At 42.5% G+C, this 17,215-nt stretch overlaps 1 protein-coding gene across 2 annotated transcripts in view; it reads left to right on the top strand.

The window, feature by feature from the left end:
* The window catches only part of TBXA2R (thromboxane A2 receptor), a 195,236-nt gene that overhangs the window by 59,275 nt on the left and 118,746 nt on the right, over window positions 1–17,215 (top strand). The window lies entirely within an intron of this gene.

Raw genomic sequence — 17,215 nt, 5'->3', positions numbered from 1 at the left:
GGTTGAGTCTCGTCAGTTCTGCTTGCAGATTCTGTGGAACTACTGGTAGGGGAAGTGGGTTAGTACTCGTGCCGTAGCACAAGATACCCTGTCTGATTGGCCAAGGATCCTGTGGTGCAGTGATCTTTTGGATTGTTCCTTAAGGTTCGCTGCCCACTACAATCCGGTATGAGAGGATATCTTCAGTGCCTGGTTCCCAGAGGACCCCAGACACAGCAGGCAATTTGGCCCATTTATCTGCATTGCTGTTTCCCAGGACCAAGGGATCATCCCCTTTTGGGTGTACTGGTGTTTTTATGAAGTCTCCAAGTGCAGCTGTAATGACAGGGTAGGGAGACAGACAGGTGAGCCCCAATCTACCCGCCACCCAGTCCCCGCCCACCTGCAACGACCCATCCCAAGCGACGGGGCACAACTGGGCGACGGTCCCCACGCTCAGCAAGTGCAAGACAGACGAACAGACAAGGGCACACAGAAGCCAGGGAAACGGGGCAGCTGCCCACGGAGACACCGTGAGCAACAAGAGTAGCGAACGAGCCGAGTCAAACCAGGAGAGAACGAGGCACCAAACGCTGAGCAGGAGAGCGGCCAGAAAGCCAAGGTCAACTACAAGCAGATGACGAGCAGTACAAGCAGCAGCAGCAAGCCAGGAAACAAGCATAGAAGAATCACAGGCAAAGGAGGAACAGGAAGGGCAGGTATAAATAGACAGTGGGCGGGAGCTAGCTCCGTCTGGCCAGGCTGTGATAGGCTCTCCCACTCCTAAGCCTGCCATCCTGAGTGGTGGAAGATGGAGTCAGTCTCACAGACATAGGAGCAGGTGCAGACTGATTGCCCACGGGCGTCGACACAGAAGCTGTGTCTGGCAAATCCTTTACAGCAGCATGAGGGATCGGACCACATATGAGCTGTATTTGGTACGATTCCCTGGGGGCTGAAGGAGAAGGGTTTCTGGGACAGCCTGCAGTTCAGCCCATTGTGCTAACATGTGACATGGCAACCTGACAAGGCTCTGGGTACCTGTAGTCTCATCCAGAACAGAAAACCCTGTCACATAGGTACCATCCAGATGAAAGCGAGAGCCATAAATAAAGATGATTCTGTCATCTAGATGTGTAGTTGTCCTGAACAGTTGTGAGGCAGTGGTCTGTGTGGGTTGACCACAGTCATGTTTAGTCCCTGACGCTCTGGCCAATGATTCCTCTACTTGAAGAGCAACTGAAGTGTGTGGGGCGCTATCTACAGGGGGGTTGCACTATCTACAGGGGGCTGCTTGGCCATTGCTCACCTACCACCAACGATTCAGAAGTGCGGGAAAGGGTCATAGAGTGCTCTCCTTCTTCGGCCTTCTCTCTCCTCTCCCGAGGGAGCTTCGTGCCACACGGGCCGCAGTTGATAGCCTCAGGGGCCATGTGTTTGAGACCCATGCTGTAGATCATGTTTGACATTGGTAATTGAAATTTCCGCACCAATTTCAAGCATGGTTTTCGAGTCCTGATCTTTTATTTTGGCTTTAATGTGGGGTCTCCTTGAAGAATCCAGTATGATGTGACATACTAGAGCCAAATTATTAGGGATCCCCAACCTTCAATTGATTTGCACCAGACTTCCAGTGGGTACTTTTGTGGAACAAATCGCCACCTGTGATTTGTTCACTGGAACATTGTGTAGAATTGTGACATTTGGCACCTAATATTACATTACCTGCTTGGTCTGGGGCATTAACAAGTGCCACATGTTTCAGTGTCTGGCCTTGCAAATGTCCCTGGCTGCTATCTGAATGTTCCCTGGCCTGTTTGGCATGATTAGGTTTCACCTTGAAAACATTTTTATTACTGCCATTCTTCTTGGGGTAGGTACGATTTGTGCGTATCAGTTGAGGACAATTCCTCTTCATGTGACCATGTTGCAAACCCAGGAAGCATTGTATGCATCCTGTCTTTTTCCAATGATGGGTCTGTGGGAGCTGTGGGAAGCAAAGATGGGTATATTTAGCATGATGTCCATGTTCATCTTGCGATATAATGTTGACATTCCCCACGCTACCTAACTTTTATGGACTTCTTATTGTGCAGTATACCCTGTCTATACTGCTCAATAATCAAGGTTGCATCAATGAGCGATGACTCCCTTGCTTCACTCAGCCGGAATTCAGTGTCACGGTATGAGAATTATTCCACAAACATGCGAGCCATGCTCTGTGGAACTCCCATATCTTGATCCTTGGTAACCTTTCTATACATCGCTTCAAACCGACCACAGAGAGTCAGAGGCTTATCCTGTATGGAAGGTTTGAACTTTGTAAGAATCTCTGGAGTGACATACCAGTGTCCTGTTGCCAACATTATGAGTATTGAAGGCGGTCTTCCTCATCATTAAATTGGCCATTTTTGGGATACGTTCTCACCTTTGCCTCATTCCTCTGGTTAAGGTGTGTAGGCAACCATAATTGAAACAATTACATGCGATATTCTGGGGCTACCAAATATTTTTTGCAATGGCCCTCAAAAATATTGCATGCCGTAAATGGATCCACATTTGGATCATACTTTGGGATCTCTTTACAGATCCTCAACAAATCCTTTTCATGTTGTTATGGCTGTGATAAAATTCTTGTGACCTTGCAGGACACGTTAGCGGATTGGAAGCGGTATGTACTGTATCCCATCCACTGCCCAATACCCCAGTTGAGTCTATTCTCCAAGGGTGTTGGAGAAAAATTTAACGTATGCTCCACATGTGCCCTAGCATCTGAATGTGGATTAGTGGATCTGTGATTCTCAGAAAACAAGGGCGCTGATGCCGCTGTCTCCCCCTGTGCTATTCCCGAAACGCAAACCTATTTTGTGGGCAAGGATCCCATGCCATTAGTATTAGGCCACGACAGCTGAGTGATGGTCTGCTGTAAACTCGCAATGGCTTGCGACTTTGCAGCTAGATCACCCCTGAGTGTCTCTATCATTGCATCTATGGATGCAGTCCTATGCTTGTAATGATTTATCTCAGTGTACAATCTGAGAAGCTCTTAGTTCATGTCGGAAAAATAAGTCTCTTTATCCGAGAGCTTACCTTCCAACACGCAAATCTCTTTGCCTCTCTGGATTGTACACTTAGGCTGGGTTCACACGACCTATTTTCAGACGTAAACGAGGCGTATTATGCCTCGTTTTACATCTGAAAATAGGGCTACAATACGTCGGCAAACATCTGCCCATTCATTTGAATGGGTTTGCCGACGTACTGTGCAGACGACCTGTTATTTACGCGTCGTCGTTTGACAGCTGTCAAACGACGACGCGTAAAAATACAGCCTCGTCAAAAGAAGTGCAGGACACTTCTTTGGACGTGTTTCGAGCTGTTTTCTCATAGACTCCAATGAAAACAGCTCCAAAAACGGACGTAAAAAACGGCGCGAAAACGGCGCGAAAAACGCTGCGAAAAATGCGAGTTGGTCAAAAAACGTCTGAAAAGCAGGGTCTGTTTTCCCTTGAAAACAGCTCTGGATTTTCAGACGTTTTTGGTCACTACGTGTGCACATACCCTAAGCCTCTTCTTGTAGCTGAGTGTCCAGTTTGTACACCTGTTTGATGTTTTCAACACAACAATGGCAGTGGAGGTTGCCTGTGGCCATTTAACCTGCCCTCCTTGTGCCAGTTATTGTCTCAGTGTGTTCTGCCTTCCAAATGGTATCCTCAAAAGTTTATACTAACTTTGCCAACATTTAGAGCTATTTGGAGGTTTTGTTAAAAACGCTCCTCTTGCTAATACAGAACTTATCGTTTTCATAAGCTTGGTCCAATAAAGTAGACGACAACAGTTCTACTGACTTATATGTAGTGGGTAGTATTGAATTAAATGTGCTATGTTTCGCAAGTTGTTTTAGTGTGAAGAAGTCCATACTCACTCTTTCTGAAGTTATCTCCGTCTGCATTGTCCTCCTTGTCCCTTGCTGCTTGAAAAAGCTCCTTTTCCTCCAGAACGCCTTTTCCCAACCAGCTGGATTTCAACAGTTCTACTGACTTATATGTAGTGGGTAGTATTGAATTAAATGTGCTATGTTTCGCAAGTTGTTTTAGTGTGAAGAAGTCTATACTCACTCTTTCTGAAGTTATCTCCGTCTGCATTGTCCTCCTTGTCCCTTGCTGCTTGAAAAAGCTCCTTTTCCTCCAGAACGCCTTTTCCCAACCAGCTGGATTTCAACCGAAGGATACCGACGTCGATACTTCTGAAGACTCTTCTGTGTACGTCACTCGATCGCCGTAGAGCAGAACGCCGCAAAGCAAATGTACTACAGACACTATCCCGAAAGGAGTTAAAATAGATAATAATGAAAAAGCAACAATCACCCACTAAAACCCTGGAAAATATCGCATTGGGAGGGGAGAGAGACAAAAAAAAAAAACATTACTCAAACAACTACTAACACATTTTAAAGCTTTGAGGTCTTTTTATGTTTCGGGTATAGTTCCACTATCCATCTGTTCCAGACCATATAAAAACAAGTTCCCCCTTCCTCTTTACTTAGCGTCAAGTAATATGATCTTTCTAAAAGCATCCCTCTATTCACCTTATGGTACTATTCTACTTCCTGGAGCGGAAACCCCGTTACTGAAGCTCTGGCCCCCTTCCTCTTTACTTAGCGTCAAGTAATATGATCTTTCTAAAAGCATCCCTCTATTCACCTTATGGTACTATTCTACTTTCTGGAGCGGAAACCCCGTTACTGAAGCTCTGGCCAGGGATTCCGCTCTTAGAGGGAATCTATGATGTCACTGACCATATATACAAACAAACGAGAAGTAGAAAAGAGAGGCAGCACTCCAAACAGATATTGTCAGAAAAGTGGATTTATTCTCCCATCAGTGCAGTAAACAGTGCAACGTTTCAGCAGCTCAATGCAGCCTTTGTCAAGCATTGAGCAGCTGAAAAGTTGCACTGTTTACTGCACTGATGGGAGAATAAATCCACTTTTCTGTAGATGTTCTGTTTGGAGTGCTGCCATCATCCCTGTATGTAATCCCCATCATCCCTGTATATTACATAGTTACATATACTTACATAGTTAGTACGGTTGAAAAAAGACACATGTCCATAAAGTTCAGCCAAGGGAAGGAAGCTAAGATTTATTTGTTATAGGAAATTATCTAAGCCTTTTTAAAGCCATCTACTGTAGCTACTGTGACCAGCTCCTGCGGTAGACTATTCCGTAGATTCACATTTCTCACAGCCTGTGTAGATTGAACCTTTTTCTCTCCTCACGGAGGGAGTGCCCCTTGTTTTTAGAGGGGGTTTTACATGGAACAGGATTTCACCATATTTTTTGTATGTGCCATTTATATATTTATATAAGTTAATCATGTCCCCACTTGGTTGTCTCTTTTCAAGGCTAAATAGGTTTAATTATTTTAATCTTTCCTCATAACTTAGATTCTCCATGCCCCTTATTAGCTTTGTTGCTCTTTGTATTTTTTCCAACTCCAGGGCATCCTTCCTATGAACTGGAACCCAGTACTGAACTGCATATTCCAGATGAGGCCACACTAATGCTTTGTAAAGTGGTAATATTATATCCCTGTCCCGAGAGTCCATGCCCCTTTTAATACACGACAATATCTTGCTGGCCTTTGAAGCAGCTGATTGACATTACATGCTGTTATTTCGTTTATGATCTACAAGTACACACAGATCCTTCTCAACAAGTGACTCCCTCAGTATAGCTCCCCCTAGGACATATGATGCATGCAGGTTGTTGGTACCCAGATGCATAACTTTACATTTATCTACATTAAACCTCATTTGCCAAGTGGATGCCCAAACACTTAGTGTGTTCAAATCAGCTTGTAATTTATGAACATCTTCCATAGACTGAACTATATTACATAGCTTGGTGTCCTCTGCAAAAATAGAAATAGTGCTATTAATTCCATCCTCTATATCATTAATAAATAAGTTGAATTATAGTGGTCCCAGCACTGAATCCTGGGGTACACCACTTATAACCGGGGACCATTCAGAGTAGAAATCATTGACCACAACTGGATACGGTCCTTGAGCCAATTCTCAATCCAATCACAATCTATATTTCTAAACCTATAGTCCTTAATTTACCCATTAGACATCTATGAGGGACAGTGTCAAATGCCTTTGCAAAGTCCAAAAACACTATATTCACAGCGGCCCCTCTGTCTAGGCTTCTGCTCACCTCTTCATAAAAACAAATCCGGTTGGTTTGATAACTTCTGTCCTTAGAAAAAAAAAATTTGAAAAAACACCAGACCCAGAGCATTTTCAGAAAACACCACTGAACTCAAATACGCCACCAATACACTACATTTCACTAAAGACTTTAACCCTTCAGTGACCAGCTTGTTTTGGGCCTTAATAACGGAGCAATTTTTTTCTAGATTTTTGATTGTTGCATTTCAAAAGCCATAACTTTATTATTTTTTCATAGACATAGCCTTTAATAGGACTGTTTTGTGCGGCACAAGTTGTTTTTAATGGCACCATTTTGGGGTACATATAATTTACACCGTGTTCCAAATTATTATGCACATTGGATTTAAGTGTCATAAACATTTAATTATTCATTTTTCTATTAAACTCATGGAGGGTATTGTGTCTTAGGGCTCTTTGGATCATTGTAATCAATCTCAGACACCTGTGATAATTAGTTTGCCAGGTGTGCCCAATCAAAGGAAAACTACTTAAAGGGAATGTGTTGCCAGCAAAACATGTTTTTTTTTTTTAATTAAACATTTAGTGTGTAGGTGATTAAACATTGTTCAAATTTTTTTTATTTTTTTCACGAGTCAGGAAATATTATAAATTAGATTCTAATTTATAATATTTCCCAGTGCTGGTCACTAGATGGAGCTATTCCCAAAATTGCAGCATTGCATGTGGTAAAGCAAACACATTGCTTTTTGCTGCAAAATTGGGAAAAAAGCACTCGCTCTAGTGAGCTCTGAGAATCCCCCCCTCCTTTATCCTGGCTAGTGCCGGGATAAACGAGGGGATTGAACGGTCTAACCTCCTACACTGTGTGTCGCCATTTTTTGAGCTAACACACAGTGTAGTAGGTTTACATACAGTAGTAAACACACAGTAAAACACGAACATACATAGAAATCTCTTACCTGCTCCTGCCGCCGCGGCTCCCTCCGGCCCGTCCGATCCGTCTGCTGCCGCTGGTCCAAGTGCACAAGTCCGGAAGTAGTAATCTTACTGTCCGGCCGCGACTTCCGGTCCACAAGAAAATGGCGCCGGACGGTGCGCATTTCAAATTGGACTGTGTGGGAGCGGCGCATGCGCAGTTCCACACAGACGGCGTACACAGAAGTGGATGGGACGGGACCCGTTCGCAGTCCCTATGGGACTGTGGCTGCCGTATTCCATGTCTGTATGTGTCGTTAATCGACACATACAGAAATGGAAAAAAAAATGGCAGCCCCCATAGGGAAGAAAAAGTGTAAAAATAAGAAAAAGTAACACACAAACACACAAATTAATCCAAACGTTTTTAATAAAGCACTAACATCGTTAACATATTTAAAAAAAAATTGTGATGACACTGTTCCTTTAAGAAGGACGTTCCACATTATTAATCAGGCCACAGGTTTCAAACAATATGGGAAAGAAAAAGGATCTCTCTGCTTCCGAAAAGCGTGAAATAGTGCAATACCTTGGACAAGGTATGAAAACATTGGATATTTCAAGAAAACTTAAAGAGGCTCTGTCACCAGATTATCAAATCCCTATCTCCTATTGCATGTGATCGGCGCTGCAATGTAAATAACAGTAACGGTTTTTTTGTTTTTTTTTAAACGATAATGTTTGGCCAAGTTATGAGCAATTTTATATTTATGCAAATGAGCTTTGAAATGGACAACTGGGCGTTTTTTTTTTTTCGTATTTCCAACCGGGCGTGTATTGTGTTTTTACCAACTGGGCGTTGTGAATAGAAGTGTATGACGCTGACAAATCAGAATCATACACTTCTCATCGTTCCCACCCAGCTTCTTTCACAGCAGACAGCGTGACGTCACCCACAGGTCCTTCAACCTTGTCGTCGGGAGTTGTAGTATTACAACTGATGGAGTAGCGAAGGTTGCTTTCCCCTGGTCTAGGATATATTATAAATGCTTTATAGAGTATATGTCAGACTAATAGGGAGTCTATGGTTTTGAATGACATCTTGAAGCATACGGGGGTACGGGGGGGGTGTTGAAATGAAGTGAGCTACACTACATATGGTAATGAGCATGAGGCGGCACTCTACCCCGATTCTATTAAAAAAAGATCATGCGAGTCGATTGAGGACTAAACACAGCGCCGCTCCTGTCCATGTCAGGTGATCATCTCAGTGTGACTAAGCTGCAATACCAGACACCACACATGCACAGGAGAGGCGCTGTTTCTGAATGAAAGCAGTCATGTTTTTGGAAACCTCAAAACCCCCTTAACATATGCTGCCACCTTCCCGTCAGCCCCGTTCTGAAATTAAGGATTTCACTTACAGGGGGCATTGATGTCCTGATTTAAAGCGCTCTCTACTACTCTGATCTGAGAGTCTCACAAACCTCAAGGTCTAGGATCCTCCAGAGGTTTGCACGTTTGCGTAAAGCTATTATTCGGCCACCCCTAAACAATGCTCACAAGCAGAAACGGTTGCAGTGGGCTAGGAAATACATGAAGACTAATTTTCAAACCGTGTTGTTTACTGATGAGTGCCGTGCAACCCTGGATGGTCCATATGGATGGAGTAGTGGATGGTTGGTGAATGGCCACCATGTCCCAACAAGGCTGCGACGTCAGCAAGGAGAGTCGTGTTTTGGGCTGGAATCATGGGGAGAGAGCTGGTAGGCCCCTTTAGGGTCCCTGACGGTGTGAAAATGACCTCTGCAAAGTACGTAGAGTTTATGACTGACCACTTTCTTCCGTGGTACAAAAAGAAGAACCGTGCCTTCCGTAGCAAAATTATCTTCATGCATGACAATGCACCATCTCATGCTGCAAAGAATACCTCTGTGTCATTGGCTGCTATGGGAATAAAAGGAGAGAAACTCATGGTGTGGCCCCCATGTTCCCCTGACCTCAAACCTATTAAGAACCTTTGGAGCATCCTCAAGCAAAATATTTATGAGGGTAGGAGGCAGTTCACATCAAAACAGAAGCTCTGGGAGGCTATTCTGAAATCCTGCAAAGATATTCAAACAGAAACTGTCCAAATACTCACAAATTCAATGGATGCAAGAATTGTGAAGGTGATATCAAAGAAGGGGTCCTATGTTAATATGTAACTTGGCCTGTTAAGTTTTTTTTGATTGAAAGAGCTTTTGATTTCTGTAAATATGACCTCCTGATGCTGCAAATTCAACAAATTACCATTTTAGTTCTCTTTACAACCTTTAACCCCTTAAGGACGCAGCCTTGTTTTGGCCTTAAGGCTCAGAGCCCATTTTTCAAATCTGACATATTTCACTTTATGTAGTAATAACGTCGGAATGCTTAAACCTATCCAAGCGATTCTGAGATTGTTTTCTCGTGACACATTGGACTTTATGTTAGTGGGAAAATTTGGACGATATATTCAGTGTTTATTGGTGAAAAGTTGCAAAATTTAGGGAAAATTTATAAAAAATAGCATTTTTCAGAATTTTAATGCATCTGCTTGTAAAACAGACGGTTATACCACCCAAAATAGTTACTAGTTCACATTTACCATATGTCTACTTTAGATTGGCATCGTTTTTTGAACATTATTTTTGAACATTATTTTAGTTACAAGGCTTAGAACATAAACAGCAATTTCTCTTTTTTTTTTTTAAAGAAAATTTCAAAAGCCTTTTTTTTAAGGTACCTGTTCAGTTCTGAAGTGGCTTTGAGGGGCCTATGTATTAGAAACCCCAATAAAACACCCCATTTTAAAAACTAGACCCTTCAAAGTATCAAAACAGCATTTAGAACGTTTTTTAACCCTTCGGGAATTTCACAGGAATTAAAGCAAAGTGGAGGTGAAATTTGCAAATTTCATTTTTCTTGCTGAATTTCAATTTTATTCAATTTTTGTTGTGTAACACGGAAGGTTTTACCAGAGAAACACTACTAAATATGTATTGTCCAGGTTCTGCAGTTTTTAGAAATGTCCCACTAGTGCGCTCGTGGACTAAAACACAAGCCCCAGAAGCAAAGAAGCACCTAGTGCATTTTGAGGCCTCTTTTTTATTAGAATATATTTTAGGCAGCATGCCAGGTTTGAAGAGGTGTTGAGGTGCCAAAACAGTAGGAATCCCCCAATAGTGACCCCATTTTGGAAACTACACTCCTCAAGGAATTAATTTATGGTTGTTGTTATCATTTTGACCACACAGTTTTTTCACAGCACCTATTTTAATTGGGCTGTGAAATTAAAAAAATTAAATTTTTTCCAATAAAATTTAATTTCTGATCAAAATTTCCTATTTTCACAGGAAACGAAATACCCAATTTTGTTGCCCAATTTGTCCTGAGTGCGGCAATATCCCATTTGTGGTGATAAACTGCCATTTGGCCCATGGGAGGGCTCAGAAGCAAAGGAGTGCTATGTGTTTGTTGGAGTCCTGATTTTGCTGGATTGGTTTTCGGGTGCCATGTCGCATTTGCAGAGCCCCAGAGGTATCAAAGCAATGGAAACCCACCCCAGAAGTGACCCCATTTTGGAAACTACACCCCTCAAGGAATTCATTTATGGGTGTTGTGACCATTTTGACCTTACAGTTTTTTCACAGAACTTATTTGAATTGGGCTGGGAATTAAAACAAAAATATTTTTTCCAATAATATGTAGTTTTGGCTGAAAATTAATAATTTTCACAAGAAATAAAATACCCAATTCTGTTGCCCAATTTGTCCTGAGTGCGGCAGTTCCCCATTTGTGGTGATAAACTGCCGTTTGGGCCCATGGGAGGGCTCAGAAGGAAAGGACCGCCATTTGGCCTACTGGGGATTTTTTGGTGCAAAGTCATGTATGCAGAAGCCCCTGAGGTACCAGTACAGTTGAAACCCCCAAGAAGTGACCCCGTTTTAAAAACTACACCCTTGAGGCATTCATCTAGAGGTGTAGTGAGTATTTTGACCGGAGACATACACCCCATAAACTGTAATGTGGGTTCTCATGGGTACGTCAATACCCTCCATGTGGCTGTAATCAGCTGCCTAGGCACGCAGCAGGGCTCAGAGGGGAAAGACGAGGGGGGAGCTGTGCGGAGTGCATCAGGGTAAGTAAAACTGGGGTAGATTAAAAATCAAGGGATGTATGATACATTTTGAAGCACTCTTTCATACGGAGCCTTAGTTTTTCGGGACACGTGTCACATTGATATATTGTGTCCTTCCTTATCCCCCTCTTATAGCAGACTTTGTACCTCTTTTGACTTTTTCCTTTCTTGCAAGTTTGGGGAACTTCTCCTGGAAAGTGTTGCCCTGGTACGATGCGTGTGGCCTCGCCTCCAGAAGTACTGGGTGCCCCCCCCTACTTGGTCCCTAAAAATTAGTTTCTTGATAACCACCTCTTGAAATTCCAGGAAAGTTCCCCTCTGGCCTGTACATCGACGTAGCACGTACGCGTTCTACAATGCCAGCTGTATGATGTGCACGGCCAGCTTCTTATACCACACCGCATGGCGCTGTAGGGCTTCAGGACTTGATCTGACAAGTCCACCCCTCCCATGTACCTATTGTAGTCCAGGATGCAGTCTGGTTTGGGTGTCTCTGTACTGGTACCTCGTACTGGTACATGGGTACTGGTGTGACATCTCTCTTGTCCTTGTACTTGACACACAATATGTTGCTGCTAGAATGTGCCCTGCTCTCACCCCTTCTGAGTGTTTGCCCTGCAGAATCTTAGGGAGGCCTCTCAGATTTCTTCTAGCAGTGCCGCATGCCGCAGGACTTCTGAGAGCGAGGCAGTTGAAGAGTGGGACGCCGGTATAAAAATTATCCAGGTAGAGGTGGTAACCCTGGTCCAGCAGTGGGTGCACCAAATTCAACACAATTTTTGCATTAACTCCCAGTAAGGGGGGGGGGACATTCTGGGGGCTGAGCACTGGTGTCCTTCCCTTCATTTGTAGGTAATTTGTAGGTATACCCTGATGCTCTCTCGCACAGCTTATACATCTTTACGCCATACCTTGCCCTCTTACCCGGCAGGTACTGGCGGAATTGAACCCTCCCTTTAAAATGTACCAAGGGCTCATCAATAGAAATACACTTCTCGGGGGTGTATGCTTGGGAAAACCGGGCACTGAAATGGTCTAATAGGGGTCTCCATTTATACAAACGGTCAAAACTGGGGTCATCTCAGTGTGGGCACGGCTCATTATCAGTATAATGTAAGAAGCGAAGTATTGCCTCATTTATTTATTTTTTTAGGTTCCAGTTCAGTACTGAAGTTGCTTTGAGGGACCCATATATTAGAAACCCCTATGAAACACTCCATTTTAGAAACTAGACCCCTCAAAGTATTCACAACAGCATTTAGAAAGATTATGAACCCTTTAGGTGTTTCACAGGAATTTAGAGCAAAGTAGAGGTGAAATCTACTTTTTTTTTGTCAGAAAATCCTTTTTATACCACTTTTTTTTGTAACACAAAAGGTTTTACCAGAGAAACGCAACTTAATACTTATTGCCCAGATTCTGTAGTTTTGAGAAATATCCCACATGTGGCCCTAGTGGGGTAATGGACTGAAGCACCGGCCTCCGAAGCAAAGGTGCACCTAGTGGATTTTGAGCCCTCCTGTTTATTAGGCACAATGTCCGGTTTGAAGAGGTCTTGTGGTGCCAAAACAGTGGAAACCCCTCAAAAGTGACAGCATTTTGGAAACTAGACCCCTTGAGGAATACATTGTAGTTTTCATGGGAAGCATGCGACTTTTTGATCAGTTTTTATTCTATTTTTAAGTGGCGCGGTGACTAAAAAAACAGCAATTCTACTATTGTTTTTTTTATTCTATTTTTTTTACAGCGTTCACCGTGCGCTATAAATGACATATTCACTTTATTCTGCGTGGCGATACGATTACAGCGATACCAGATGTTTATAGTTTTTTTTTTATGTCTTCTGGCGTTTGCACAATAAAATACGTTTTGTAAAAAATCATTCACTTTTTGTGTTACCTTATTCTAAGGGTATGTGCACACACACTAATTACGTCCGTAATTTATGGACGTATTTCGGCCGCAAGTACCGGACCGAACACAGTGCGGGGAGCCGGGCTCCTAGCATCATACTTATGTACGATGCTAGGAGTCCCTGCCTCGCTGCAGGACAACTGTCCCGTACTGAAAACATGATTACATGATTTTTATTTTTCCATCAATAAAGCCGTGCGAGGACTTATTTTTTGCGTAAACTGTAGTTTCGATCAGTACCATTTTTAGGTACATGCGACTTTTTGATCTCTTTTTATTAAATTTTTTGGGAGGTGAAGAGACCAAACAATTGTGATTGTGGTACGGTTTATTATTATTTTCTTTTACGGCCTTCACCGCGCGGGATAAATAACAAAATAATTTTGTAGATCAGGCCGTTACGGACGCGGCGATACCAATTATGTATAGTTTATTTGTTTGTTTATATATTTTTATTAATAATAAAGGACTGATAAGGGGGATTTTTACATTTATTACTTTTAAATCTTTTATTTTCTTATTTTTACACATCTTTTTTTTAACTTTTTTACTTTGTCCCACTAGGGGACTTGAGGGCAGGAGGCCCTGATCGCTATTCTAATACACTGCAATACATGCGTTGTGCAGTGTATTAGAGCTGTCAGCTACTCACTGACAGCAAGCATAGTCGGTCCTGACTTCGTCAGGACCCACTAGGCTTCCGTCTATGGCATAGCCGGACGCCATTGTTTGGTGTCCGGTTGCCATAGTCACCATCGCCGGCCGCTATCATGTAGCAGGCCGGCGATGGCAGCTTAAGCCCTAAAAAGCCGTGATCGCTATTGAACACGGCTTTTCAGGGGTTAATCAGCAGGGACACAGCGATCGGTCCCCGCTGTAGGAGCTGCGGCAGCTGCTGTACGAGACAGCAGCTGTCACAGCTCCTGCATGTGTCGGGAGGACGGCCGAAATGGCTGTTACTCCCGTGATGTACTTTTCCGTCATGGAGCGCGAACAGGGCGGTTTCCATGATGGAATAGTACGTCACTGAACATTAAGGGGTTAATAGTGACCAGCCCATTTTAAGCCCTAATGACCAAACTATTTTATTCGTTTTTCTATAGTCGCATTCAAAGAGCTATAACTTATTTATTTTTTTGTCTACATAGCTGTATGAGGACTTGTTTTTTTAGGATTAGTTGTACTTTTTAATAGAACCATTTTTGGGTACATAGAATTTTTTTATTAACTTTTATTAACTTTTTTTGGGGGGATTATAAAAAAAAATGAAATTCCACCATTGTTCTATGCGTTTTTAAATTGACGCCGTTTACTGTGCGGCTTAAATAACATGTTATCTTTATTCTATGGGTCGGTACGATTACGGCGATACCACATATGTAGAGGTTTTTTTATGTTTTACGACTTTTGCACAATAAAAACACTTTTAAACTAAAATTATTTGTTTTTGCATCGTTGCTTTCCAAGAGCCGTAACTTTTTTATTTTTCCATCAATGTAGTGATTTTTTGGGCTTGTTTTTTGCGGGACGAGACGTAGTTTTTTTTTATTATGACTCTTTTGGGGGGCGATGGAAAAAAATGGCAATGTCGCCATTTTTTTGGGCCTTTTTTTTTTTTTACGTTGTTCACCTTGCGGTTTAAATTACATATTAACTTTATTAATTGAGTAATTACGGTCGCGGCGATACCATATATGTGTACTTTTATTTATTTTTTACACTTTTACTAAATAAAATCACTTTTTATGGAAAAAAATGTTTGTTTTTTTTTTTTTTACTGTAATTTGTGTTTTTAATCTTTATTTCACATTGATGACTTATTTTATTAGTCCCACTAGGGGACTTTACTGTGCGATCTTCAGATCGCTGCTATAATGCTTTGGTATACTTTGTATACCAGAGCATTATTGCCTGTCAGTGTAAATCTGACAGGCAATCTATTAGGACATGCCTCCGGCGCGTCCTAACAGGCATATGTCCAGGGCAGACCTGGGGGCTTTCATCAAGCCCCCAGCTGCCATGACACCCCATCGTAGACCCGCGATTGCATTTGCGGGCCGCCGATGGGTGACAGAGGGAGCTCACTGCCTCTGTAAACAAGTTAAATGCCGCGGTCGCTATTGACGGCGGCATTTAACAGGTTAAACTGCCGCGATCTAATTAAACTTCGATCGCGGGCGTTGGAGCAGGAGCCCAGCTGTCATCAGACAGCAGAGCCCCGGCTCCTGCCTGCACGGGACACCCGTGCAGGACTTAGACTAGGCTCACGTGAAAAGGCGTCAGCCTAGCCTAAGGCCCCTTAGTGACCAACGTGAAAAGGCGTATTGGTGGTCACTAAGGGGTTAAAATGTTTTGAGTTCTGTTGTGCATAATAATTTGAAACAGTACATTTAGAGTTTTTTACTTCTAAAAAAAAATCAGTTATCATTAGGAGATTTGTTCAATAAAATTCACATTATACTCCAACGGTTGATGGCTTGAAGATTATACTGACTGTCATTTGCATCGACTATTTAGGAAAATCAGCGAAAATTAACATTTGCATAATAATTTGGAACGCATTGTATTGATTAACCCCTTAAGGATACAGACTGTTTTGACCTTGTGGACGCAGCTGATCACTTTATGTGGTATTAACTTGGGAATGCTTTTTTCAGTATTTATTTATGAAAAACACCAAAATTTAGAGAAAATGTTTGAAAATTAGCATTTTTCTAAATTTAAATGTATCTGCTTGTAAAACAGATAGTAATACCACGCAAAATAGTTACTAATTAACATTGCCCATATGTTTACTTTATGTTGGCATAAGTTTTTGAACATTCTTTTATTTTTCCAGGATGTTACAAGTCTTAGAACTTTAGCAGCAATTTCTCACATTTTCAAGAAAGTTTTCAAAACAGCATTTAGAAAGCGTAATTTCTACTCACCGTAAATTCTCTTTCCTTCAGTCCTAGCAGCAGCACCCATGGGGGATATTCTACCCATGGGGAATATAGGACAGGTGGTATTAATTTATTTGAATTAATTGGCTACCCTATAAGAGCTAGCCTCACAGCTGGTCAAATCGTGTATTTATAACAGTAAAATAAAAAATCCTACACCGACTCAAGGTCTACTGAATTAAACATAGATATTTTATTGGGGGGGGGGGGAAGCAGTGCTGCTGCTAGGACTAAAGGAAAGAGAATTTACGGTGAGTAGAAATTACACTTTCCTTGACTTCCTCAGCAGCACCCATGGGGATGTAGCACGTAACCATTTTAGGGTGGGTCTTCTTGAATTGCGGACAAAATGACTGCTCCACCAAAAGCCGTTTCTCCATCTCTTCTGATGTCTAGATTATAATGTTTTACAAACATATGTGGAGAGGTCCACGAGGCTGTTCTGCAAATCTGATCGATTGGAATGCAATTTTTCTCTGCCCATGAAGTGGATACGGCTCTAGTAGAGTGAGCTCTGAGGCTCTGTGGAGTCTGTAAACCAGCCTGCGTGTAGCAGATAGTAATCACCTCCCTTATCCATCTGGACAGGGATGACTTATATGATTTTTGGCCCTTATTCTGGCCTTGAAATGATAGGAAAAGATGGTCGGATTTCCTAAACTCTTTGGTTCGATGAATATATGTTTTTAAGGCTTTACCAGCATCTAATGAGTGCCGTTTCCATTCTTCTCCTGATGATGGCCCTGGACAGAACACGGGTAACTGAATCTGTTGGTTAATGTTTTCAAATGAAGGCACTTTTGGGGTGAAATAAGGTAATGTCCTCATCAGGACACGATCCTGAAGAAAAAGTAGATTAGGTTCAGCCGATCCAAGAGCCTGTAATGGTGGGGGGGGGTAGGGAAACGGACAGGTGAGCCCTAATCTACCCGCCACTCTGTCCCTGCCTACTTGCAACGACCCGCCCTAGGCGACGGGGTACAACTGGGCGGCGGTCCCTGCGCTCAGTAAGTGCATGACAAACACGACAAACAAACAAGGGAATACAAGCAAGGGAAATGGGCAGTTGCTCGCGGAAACACCGTGAGCAACAGAGTAG

This window comes from Rhinoderma darwinii, chromosome 1, assembly GCF_050947455.1.
Source record: "Rhinoderma darwinii isolate aRhiDar2 chromosome 1, aRhiDar2.hap1, whole genome shotgun sequence".
In the NCBI taxonomy this organism is placed as follows: domain Eukaryota; kingdom Metazoa; phylum Chordata; class Amphibia; order Anura; family Rhinodermatidae; genus Rhinoderma; species Rhinoderma darwinii.
This window is presented reverse-complemented; position numbering and strand designations above follow the sequence as displayed.